This window comes from Myotis yumanensis, unplaced genomic scaffold (assembly GCF_028538775.1).
Source record: "Myotis yumanensis isolate MYYU_CA2020_CCGP unplaced genomic scaffold, mMyoYum1.0.hap1 SCAF_15, whole genome shotgun sequence".
NCBI classification, from domain to species: Eukaryota; Metazoa; Chordata; class Mammalia; order Chiroptera; family Vespertilionidae; genus Myotis; species Myotis yumanensis.
The window spans coordinates 26,660,578-26,671,289 of NW_027223766.1; the positions used below are offsets into that span (position 1 = coordinate 26,660,578).

The window sequence follows — 10,712 nt, forward strand, 5'->3', positions numbered from 1 at the left end:
GGATCACTGATCAAGTCCAAGACACTACGAATTAATGGACTCAATGCTTCATCATATGGCTGTGTGTTCTCTCTTCTACAAGTCTCAGGTGTTTTAACTTCTTCAAGGAAGAAGTTGGGGAAAACTAGCACTTGGCTGAAATTCTGCCAGAATTTCTGAATGTATAAAGCATTTGACATCAAGTTAAACGATAGAAAAACTCCAACTGATACAAGCCTCTCCTCTGAGAATGGTCATTTTAAGTTAACTTTGTCATCAGATAACTACAAACTTTGGCTTTAAACTCTTCACATGAATACTTTGGTCCATTGCTAAATAGGAAAAAAAAATTGCAATTTGGCAGACATACAGATTCGATCTGTCACTTTCAGGGAACATAAACCCGCCCAAAGAACATTAAGTAGCAGTTTTGCGGCCTAGATGGCAGGCAGAGATCAAAGAAACAAGCTCTCTGCTGCTAGGGAAATTAGTCTTACATAAAATTAACATGGATATACTTATCCTTTATTTTGAACACAGCTTTGTTTGTACTGAAAAAATAAGCAGAAATCAGCCAAGCAGTGGGTGTCATTGCTCCATTTCATTGCAGGGAGAAGCTTTACTCGGATATCAAGAGTTCAATAGGTTAACTCCTTCTCCATTCAGCTGTCGGTTTGTTACAGTCTCTTTAAGTCGTCACTCAAGTGCTTCCATTTGTATTGTCTTCATTTATTTTTATATTTTACCTTCTCAATTAGGTTTATTTTCCTTGAAGATGGTTTTATGTGTGTATTCTGTACATAAGTTTGTGTACACACATGCACACATGCACGTCAATTCTCATTATACACAGTAGTTGTGTTCTAAAAAGTCACTGTGAGCAATGAATTAGCGGATACCATAATTGCTCCTTGGGGACATACAGTAAGGTTCTCCTGAGACTCTGGTCACAACGACCTGGGTCAAAACGAGTATAAAGAAAACCATTTCAGCCCTGCCCGGGTAGATCAGCTGGCTGGAGTGAACCCAAAAGGTTTAGGGTTTGACCCCTGGTCGGGGCACATATGGGAGGCAACGATTGATATTTCTCTTTCACATTGATGTTTCTCTCTCTCTCTCTCCCCTTCCCTCCCTTTCTAAAATCAATGAACATATCCTTAAGTGAGGATTAAAAAGAAGAAAGAGAAACCAATTTTACCATAGGCTAATGAACATAAACAAGTATTAAGTTGCTACAGCATCTCATCAACGGTAGAATGAAAGGGGGTTGCATTAAAATTTTGCATGCATGTGTATACGTAAGGGGGAGAAGAGGGACGATAAAGGTGAGAAGAAAATCTGGAGCTCGAAAGCCTTACCCACTGAAGGGCCAGCAGAGATGAGGCCACCAAGCTCAGCAAGAACGATTGCTGCCTTGGTTTTCCAGCCTGCGTGAGACGGTGCGCAGAGGGTGTCCTCCCACGGGAGCGCCCAGGAGACCATAGGCAATGCTCACTGCCTCACGTGTGTCCGATTCCCTTTCTGATCCCAGCCAACAGGAAAAGTTCCCAATCCTTTCCTGCTCTCCAGTGCTCAACGCTGAGTAAAGTACCTGCTTGCTTTTAAGATTCGAACATTGGAGTCTGTAAAAAGGCCTGGGCCCGACACCCCTCATTTTACCCCAAGAGAAGGTGAACCCGGGCAGGTCCCGTGGCTATGCTGGCACCTAGGCCAGCAGCTTTCCAGGTAAGAGCACTTCCAATGCCATCCCAGAGACATGAGCTGCACTGTTTCCATACATGGCCTCATTTAATCCAAATATCCCCTTTTTCTACTTAGTAAAATAAAATGCATGCCAAGTATCTCAAAAGCACAAAAGTGTATCTCTTCATTAACCCCCTGCCACTACACCAGAAGCAGCTTCCTGAATTGCTTCCCATTCATATCTTCATCATGCAGATGAGGAAACTGAGTCCCAGAAAGTCTGTGCAGTATGAAAGCTGATAAGTGGCAGAGCTGCAGGGGCCCCATGGCTGCTTTAAGCCCACTACAGGGTACACGCTCAATTAGGAAAGTATCCTGAATGCGGGGTGATCATCAAAACTGGTGACTTATAGAAGACATCACTATTGGCTATTTTGAAACATATTACACATAATTTTGTTGTGTGTGTGTGTTTTTAGATACTAAAACATAGAAAGCCCCACCATCGGACAGCATTTAGCTAAATTTAAATAGCACTGAGATGGCATGGCTGGTGTGGCTCAGTGGTTGAACATCAACCTATGAACCAGGAGGTCACAATTCCATTCCCAGTCAGGACGTGGGCTTAATTCCCAGTGTGGGGCATGCAGGAGCCATCCCATCAACGATTCTCATGCATCATTGATGTTTCTATCTCTCTCTCCCTTCCCCTTCTTCTCTGAAATCAATAAAAATACATATTTAAAAATAAAATAAATAGCAATGAGATGCAGACACTTAGGGTTGTATTACTACTTGGATTTTGTTGTGTTTTTGTTTTGTTTTGTTTTGTTAACTTTATCACCATCCCAAGGTTTTAATGCTTCCAGGGTGCAGAAGGAGAACTTTTTAATCATTAAAGAAATTGTTCTGTCATTTTATGAGCTCATCAGCACTTACTAATATTCTAAAGGGGTTGGCTTGCTCCCGCTCCTTATCGCACCCTCTTTTTTACTGTATAACTTCTGCTGATTCACAAAGAGCAAGGAATGTATAAAGAAAACTTGCTTGCAGGGCTTTTACTTTGAAGGGAAAATGCTCAAATCAATTCAACTCTGTTTGCAAAGAAAAACTTCAAAGCCTTTAAGAAAGTACCTCCCTTTAATTCACTTTGTTAGACTTGTTCCTCTATTTAAAGGTAAAAAAGATGAAAGAAAGTTAATCCTCCATAAATTCTCCCTCCTGTTATGCAGAGGTTCAATACAATACCTTTTTGCTTAGTAATTCTAACAGAAAAAGATAGGCAAGAGCCAATAATTAGCAGAGCTGCAAGCTGCCATTGTTTTAATGGGTCTCCAGACATACCTTAACCTCAGGATCCCTATCAAGTCCAAATATATGGTCCTCTCCATCCCATGGTGTCTCATTCTTGGGTTATTCTGACTTTTCATGAAAGCACCCCAGAAGGTGCCATGGAAATTTTTAAAAAATTAATCCAATCTTTCATCTCTGGGAAATTATTTCAAAGCAAAGACTAAATGTTCCTTCATATTTTTCTTAAAATTGCTACCACTTAGGTAAACCACACCTCATTAATACTTAGGATTGTAAAATTCACCTGTAAAAACAAAAAGAATCCCTCTGTATCTTGATTATTTCTAGTTTAGGATAAACTTCCAAAATCATAAACATGTTGGTCTTTGCTTATTTTATACTAGAGGCCCAGTGCACGAATTTGTGCATGGGTGGGGTCCAGCTGGCCTGCCCCACTCAGGGCCATTGGGCTGGGCTGGCTGAGGGGAGGGGCCCCAGGTGGTTGACCGGCCAACCTGCCTTCTGGTCGAACTCTGGGTCAAGGGGACAATTTGCATTTTAGCCTTTTATTATATAGGATTACTAGATGAAAAATCCTCAGCTTGATTAAAGAACTCTTGAATATTACAGAAGGATGCTCTTCTGGGTCTCCCAAACCTTAAGGCCTAGCTAGTCTATAGCACTGTGGGCCTGCATATTATTTTCTCAAAGCTCCATTCTTTGGCACAAAGACATATAACTATTCACCCGTTTTCCCAGTAATTGGCCAAATGCAGAATCAGAAGTTTTAAGAGTTAACATTCCCATTGTTTAATGAAATAACAATAAAACAAAAAATTCCTTCCAAAGACATGCAAATGATTTTCTGAAATAATTGAGAAGGAGGGAATGGGGAAGAATTGTTTAATGGGCACAGACTTTCTGATTCGGATGATGAAAAATAATTCTAGAAATAGAGAGTGGTGAAGTTGTACAACATTATGTATGTATTTAATGCTCCTGGCATGTACACTTAAGATTATTAAAATAGTAAATTGTATATCATGCATATTTTACCACAATAAAAAAGTATAAATAAATGAACAAGAGCTTTATATTAAAACTAGAGGCCTGGTGCACAAATTCGTGCACAAGTGGGATCCAGTGGGCTGGCTGGGGGGAGGGGACACAGGAGGTTGGCCAGCCAGCCCCACCCCCTGGTCAAACTCCAGTTGAACTCCCGGTTGAGGCGACAATTTGCATATTACCCTTTTATTATATAGGATGTTAAGCCCTCACCAGCATGGCTCAGTTGGTTGGGTGTTGTCCCAACCAACTACCAGGAGGTTGCTGGTTCAATTCCCAGCAAGGGCACATGCCCAGATTGCAGGCTCCATCCCAGATAGGAGGACGTGAAGAAAGCAGCTGATTATTGTTTCTCTCTCTCTCTTCCTTTCCCTTCCTCTCTCTCTCTCTCAAAAAAACCAATAAACTATTCTTTTAAAAAATGTTAAATAGTTCAGGGCTGAGAAATAAGCACAAATATGATACAATGTTCCTGGTGGATAAATTATTACTATTAGATATCAAAAATCTAATAAAATGAAAATTTTGGCACAGCAATTCTACTTTTATCAATTTACTCTAAGGACATAATTTTAAATGGGCACAAAATTTATTATGTAGAAGAACATTTATGATAACACTGTAATAGCAAATTGTTAAGAATATGTTGAAAGGACCTAAATGTCAAACAATATTAGTTTAATAAATTCTGTTTAAAGTTAGTAGATAACTTACCCTTAGTCCTGGCTATGCCTCCCTTAGTATCTTCTGCCCCCGACTTAACATTAAATCTTAGAATTTCTCCACTTCTTTCTAAGTCTGTCTTTCAATTACTAGTGGTTCACTCAACACTTACTGACTGTAAGTGGGCCAGATACTTCCTCAGTGTCAGGACCACAGGAGGTACTGGCAATAAAGCTTTCTACAACTCAGACAAAATCTTTTTTTATATTATTGTAATAACCTGATTATTATTAACAGGAAGGGAATACAGGGAAGACTAGATAATATAGGCATGCCATTTATACAGTTTTGCTAGAAAGCTGTAGTTTAACACTCTCCAAGTCTGTTCCCGCTGATCAGTGTGGGAAGGGACTGGACAAGGCAGTTTGGACGCATACCCAGTAAGGTCTGAGTGACATGGAAGGTGCTTACTTGTCAATCACTTCTGGGAACAAGTCAGTGGCCAGAATAGGCATGGCCACTGCAAGGGAGAGAAACCTGAATATTTAAACTCCTAGAAAAAGGGGGTTCACTTGCTTGGCTTTCTTGCTCTTGATCCTCTTGGGACTCCTATGGCAGGGGCATATTTACCTACATTCACTCACGTGGCCCACAGCCATGTGGGCTCCCCATGATGGACTAACAAACTTTAATTAGCCTGATGCTGAACTGGACCCGGCTGCAACATGGAGCAGAAGTTCTGAACACTGGCTCTGCTTCTGGCTCTACTGAACCCCCAGTTGCACCTCTTTCAGGGCTGGTTTAAGGAACATGGAGCTTTGGAACCCGAGAAATGTAACCCCACACAAAGAAAGTCTTTTACCACATCTCATTCTCCCATAGGGGCTTCTGCAAATGTTTATTTCAGCAGTACCCCAAGAACCCCACTCCCATACGCAGCAAGGAAATCTAGCCCACTGACTTCTCTGGCAACACTTTCTCTCATGGAGTTTATAAACTTTGGGGAGAACACAAAGCAGAAAATCAGCAGTTATCACATGACAGGTGCTGGGATATGGGATGGTCTGGGAATGTGTTGGTCAGGCCCCTAAACCAGATCCGGGTGCATCTGGGATGACTTCCTGGTAGAAGTCATGTCATCAGAATGAGTTGAAATTAAGTAGGAGAAAAACATAAGGGGAAAAGAATGTTCCAGGCTAAGATAATAGCATTTATAAGGACTGAGATAAAAGAGAGCAAAGTGTATGTAAGAAGCTGCAATTCTTTCAGAAGAGCAGGAACATAGAGATGCCAGCAAAAGATAGAAAAATATATATCTGTGACCTCAAACTCAAAACCAAGTACCTAGTTGGCTCACCTACTGCTGTCTCCACAGGAAAAGGCTATAAGGACCCCAATTTCGCATGCTCCATGCTAAGCTCACCATCTACATCCCGCTTTCCAACCCTGGTTCTTTTGTTTGAGTTCTCAATCACAGTGAATAATGCAATGAAAGTACTTTCCTATCTACTTCCTAAGTATTTCTTGAACCAACCTTGTTTCTCTCTATCTCTACTTTCCAAACTCTATAGAGGCATCATCCCTGGTGTCATTGTCACACTCTGGGCCCAACCAAGCCCCTTTCCATACTTCAGTTCTAACTCTGGTCATCTTCCCAAAACCCAAATCTGATGGTCATTCTCCTGCTCAAACCTTTCACAGCTTCTCAATGCACTGAGGGTGCAATCTGAGCACACGATCACACATTGTGGTGCTTATCTCACGTTTGGCCTGGATTGGGTAGTGTGGTTACCCACCTCCCTAACTCACTGGTCACATGCATACTGTCCTCCGTTTGATTTCCTGAGCCCTAAATGCTTTTTTCCTCACAAATCCTTAGTGCCAGTATGACCCACCTCTGCCTGCAACACCCTCCTGCTATCCTGGTCTGGTTAATTCTGACTTATCTTTCAAGTCTCAGCTTCAATACTCCTCCTTCCAAAAAGCTATGTATGGTTCTATCTACACCTGTTCTTCTACATCACTGTGTGGTGCATTACGGCTTCCTGTTTCTTTCTCACTAATCTGTCAGCTTCATCATGGCAGGAACTCTGCCAATCTTGCTAAGCCCAGAAGCACTGTGCTTGGCTTAGAATGCAGCCCCTAATACTGCATTGCACTGGCAATACATTGCTGACCTGCAAACATGCTCAAGATGCATTGGGCAGTAAGAAAAGCATGTTTCCACATGGGATTTATGGCATTATCCCGTTTTATAGAGGAAAATGTTCTCCGAAAAGAAATCTCAAAGGACAAATACCAACATGATGACTGAAACAGTCAGCCTATGTGCTGAGGGGGTGCAGTCATCCGTCTTTTTGCTTTTATTTTTGTTTATCAGTGCTCTCTGGAATTATGAGAGGCATGAGCATTTTTTCTTTAATAATAATAATGAAAAACAAAGAAGGCTTTTATAGAAAAGTAATTTAGGAAATTCAAGATTTTGAGCCGCAAATATCTGTTATTTCAGAATGCGCAAGCTTTGCCAAGAACAGACTTCTGAGTTAGTTTGTTAAATCTATGAAAATAAGAGAATTTACTCAACTCCTGACTCTTGAGTTCAAGGATTGGAATTCTCAAAGTTCATTGTTACATTCTGCTTGTATTAAAAAGGAAAATATTGCCGCTTCCCTAGTAACAGGCTTTGTTTTTCAATGTTGGTGTTATCTATACTCAATTTTTCCTCTTTTCATTAAATCTGTATATTTTGGAAGAATTCTTTAAGTACTATCAGAAAGCACTTCACCTTCACGTTATTTTTCTTATACTGATTGACTAGGTCTCACAATATTCCCAAGCAAGACAAGACCAAGCATACCACAGCCCTTCTCACTATGTGGATCTATTGTTCAGGCCATTGGGATGTTAATCAGGATGAGACAATCATATATTTAGTCTGCATTTGTGCTTGTTCAATGCCAACATCTTAATTTCAAGAACAGCATGATTTATCAGTTGTGTGTGAAAACCACTTTACAGCATATAGATGATCTTTGCTCTTTTTCCAGATCCTCTCAGAAATCTCAGCTTCCTGGTTTCTCACCTCCCCTCACCCTCTGATGGAAAACAGCAGGTCTTTAGGCAGTAACTACTTTGGGGGGAGGGGAGGGAGTGGGACATGGGTCCTGTGGCTACTGACTGTAAATGATTGAGAAAGTTAACCACATACGCACTAGCACCATTAACACATTAACCCTCTGGCCAGTTTCTCTTGGCACCTAGAGGAGAATGGTGTTTGCAAAATTGTAACAGAAACCCAGCTGAATTTAGAAAAGGGGGAATAGAAAGGAGTGTAGGCAATCGCCTAAGGGAAAGGGTCTAAAAAAGATGACTTAGCCTCTTAAGAGTGGTAAAATGAAAGACTTGGAAAGGAAATAGTAAAGGCAGGTGGAGAACATTCCCCTTGTAATTTCTCCAAGCTTCTTACAGAAGTTGCTTTCAATAATGTAGTTTGGAATAGTCTGTGGGCCCTATTGTAATGCTCAGAAGAGGGGAGTCAAGAACAGTTCCAAACCTGAATTTGAGGATGAAATACTCTTCCTAGAAAAAAAGGAAGAGAAATCTAAACATTCTTAACAAGATGAATCCATGGTGGATATTTCAAAAAGGGTATAGTCCTTAGAAAATGAACCAAAATCACTCATTTCACAAGTAACTGAAGCCAAAATGATCTTCAAAATGTTTCAAATGAATAAAGAATGACTTAAGATAGCTAGCAAGATGTTTCAAGTGAAAATTCCAACTTTAGGAAAACCAGAAACAGCTTTACAAGAAGCTGAAGGATGGAACAAACAAGTGAGTGAATTTAATAAACAGAAAAGAACATTTGAAGAATCCAAAGTATATGTAAAACAAGTTCTATGTGATAAAATCAGATCAAATCCCTGACTGAATACTTGCTAAAGATGCAAGATTGGACTGCTGTGCTTGGAGAAGACTTAACAGATGAAAACTGGAATTGGAACTGAAGAATGATTCAGAAAATAGTGCACTCTTAGGTTATCAACCAAAAAAAAAAAAAAAGAACTTTGAAGAAGTTGAATCATGCTGCTAGGGTTTTTAAGGCTTTTTAAAAAGCCCTAGAAGGAGAAAGAAATCAAATATACACTAAGTAACTGAAGTAGATAAAACAAAGAAAGAGCTTACAGAGTGTATTAAAAATCTCCAGACTTGCCCGCCAGCATGGCTCAGTGGTTGAGCATTAACCTATAGCCAGGAGGTCACGGTTCAATTCCTGGTCAGGGCACATGCCCAGGTTGCGGGCTCAATCCCCACTGTGGGGCATGAAGGAGGCAGCCGATCAATGATTCTCTCTCATCATTGATGTTTCTCTCTCTCTCTCTTTCCCTCTCCCTTCCTCTCTGAAATAAATGTATATTTAAAAAACAAAAAATCTCCAGACTTGAACAGCATCTCTGCAGTCAGAAAATGAACATCTTGGAAATAACTGGTTAGAGAAAGAGGAAAAACTTTCTAAAGCAGGTGAAAAGCTAGGTCAGCCATGTAGCTGAAGTGCTAGAGACCAATAGAAAGTGAGCCAAAGATCTTGAAGAATTGGAGAGAACCATTCATTCTTATCAAGGGCAGATTATTTCCCATGAGAAAAATTTCACATGGTAAGTGGTTGACAGCTCGGACTGCTAAAAGAAACCTCAATGATTTAAAGAAAGAAAATTCTTCCCTAGCAGGTTTGGCTCAGTGAATAGTGTGCCAGCCTGCAGACCGAAAGGTTGTAGGTTTGATTCTGGTCAAGGGCACATGCCTCAGTTGCAGGTTTGATCCCTAGCCCCCGAGGTGCATGCCAGAGGCAACCAATTGATGTCTCTCTCACATCGATGTTTCTCTTTCTTTGTCTCTCCCCCTCCCTTCCACTCTCTCTAAAAATCAATGGGAAAGTGTCCTTGGGTGAGGATTAACAAAAATAAAAATTAAAAAAAGAAAGAAAATTCTTACTTCAGACAAAAATTAACTAAAACAGAGCTTAAATTTAAACTTTTAGAAAAAGGTCCTTATGCACTTGATGTTCCAAATACAGCATTTGGCAGAGAGCATTCCTCAGCATTGGGTAGACCTTAATCTGAAGGGAGAGCTTTTCTCTCCCCTCCATCTTTGTTGGAGGATCCGCTCAGACTCTCACCTTTGCTTCCAGGCAAAGGGGGAAGAGTTTCAAGATTTCTAATGAAAGAGGAGAATCAAGCCAAGACCATTTAACTGATCCTCACAGGGAACCTTCTGACCCAGAGTCACTTTCACCTCCTGGGGAATAGGATCATTGAATGATGACTCCTCCATCAGGCCAAACTTATCCTGATCCAGCCATTCCACTCTGGGTATGTTCCAAAAGAATCAAAAGTAGGGATTTGACCAGATACTTGAACATCCATGGTCACAACAGCATTATTCACAATAGCCAAAAGGTGGAAACCACCCAAGTGTCTATGATAGATAAATGGATAAACAAAACGTGGTATCTACATACAATGGAATATTGTTCTGACACATGCTACAGCATGGATGAACCTTGGGGACTTTATGTTAAATGAGATAAGCTGGACACAAAAGGACAAATACTGTGTAATTCCACTGCTATGAAGCACCTAGAAGACTCAAATGTATAGAGACTGAAAGTTGAATAGTGGTTGCCAGGAGCTGGGAAGGAGGGAGAGGGGAGTTCGTGTTTACTAGGTACAGTGTTTTAGTCTGGGATGATGAAAAAGTTTTGAAGGTGGCTCGTGGTGATAGTTGCACACTTGAAAATGTTAAGACTGTAAATTTTATGTTATGTCTATTTTACCACAATTAAAAGAAAAATATTACAGAGCAGATTATTGAGAAATAGGGCTTAGAGCTGAGAGACATTAATCAATAACAAGCATAATTGCCATACTGCTCTGTGATCCTGAGGCTGGCTGAGACTCTGCAAACAATGGGAATCGAAGGCAAGAAAGTGGGATTTAAGAAGAGAGAGCTACCAACTCTGCCTTCCACAT

General features: G+C 40.6%; 1 pseudogene; it reads left to right on the forward strand.

Annotated features, from left to right (window-relative positions):
* Window positions 1–9,989, forward strand: part of LOC138993497 (melanoma inhibitory activity protein 2-like) — a 31,373-nt pseudogene extending 21,384 nt beyond the window's left edge.
* The last annotated feature ends 723 nt before the right edge of the window (window positions 9,990–10,712 follow it).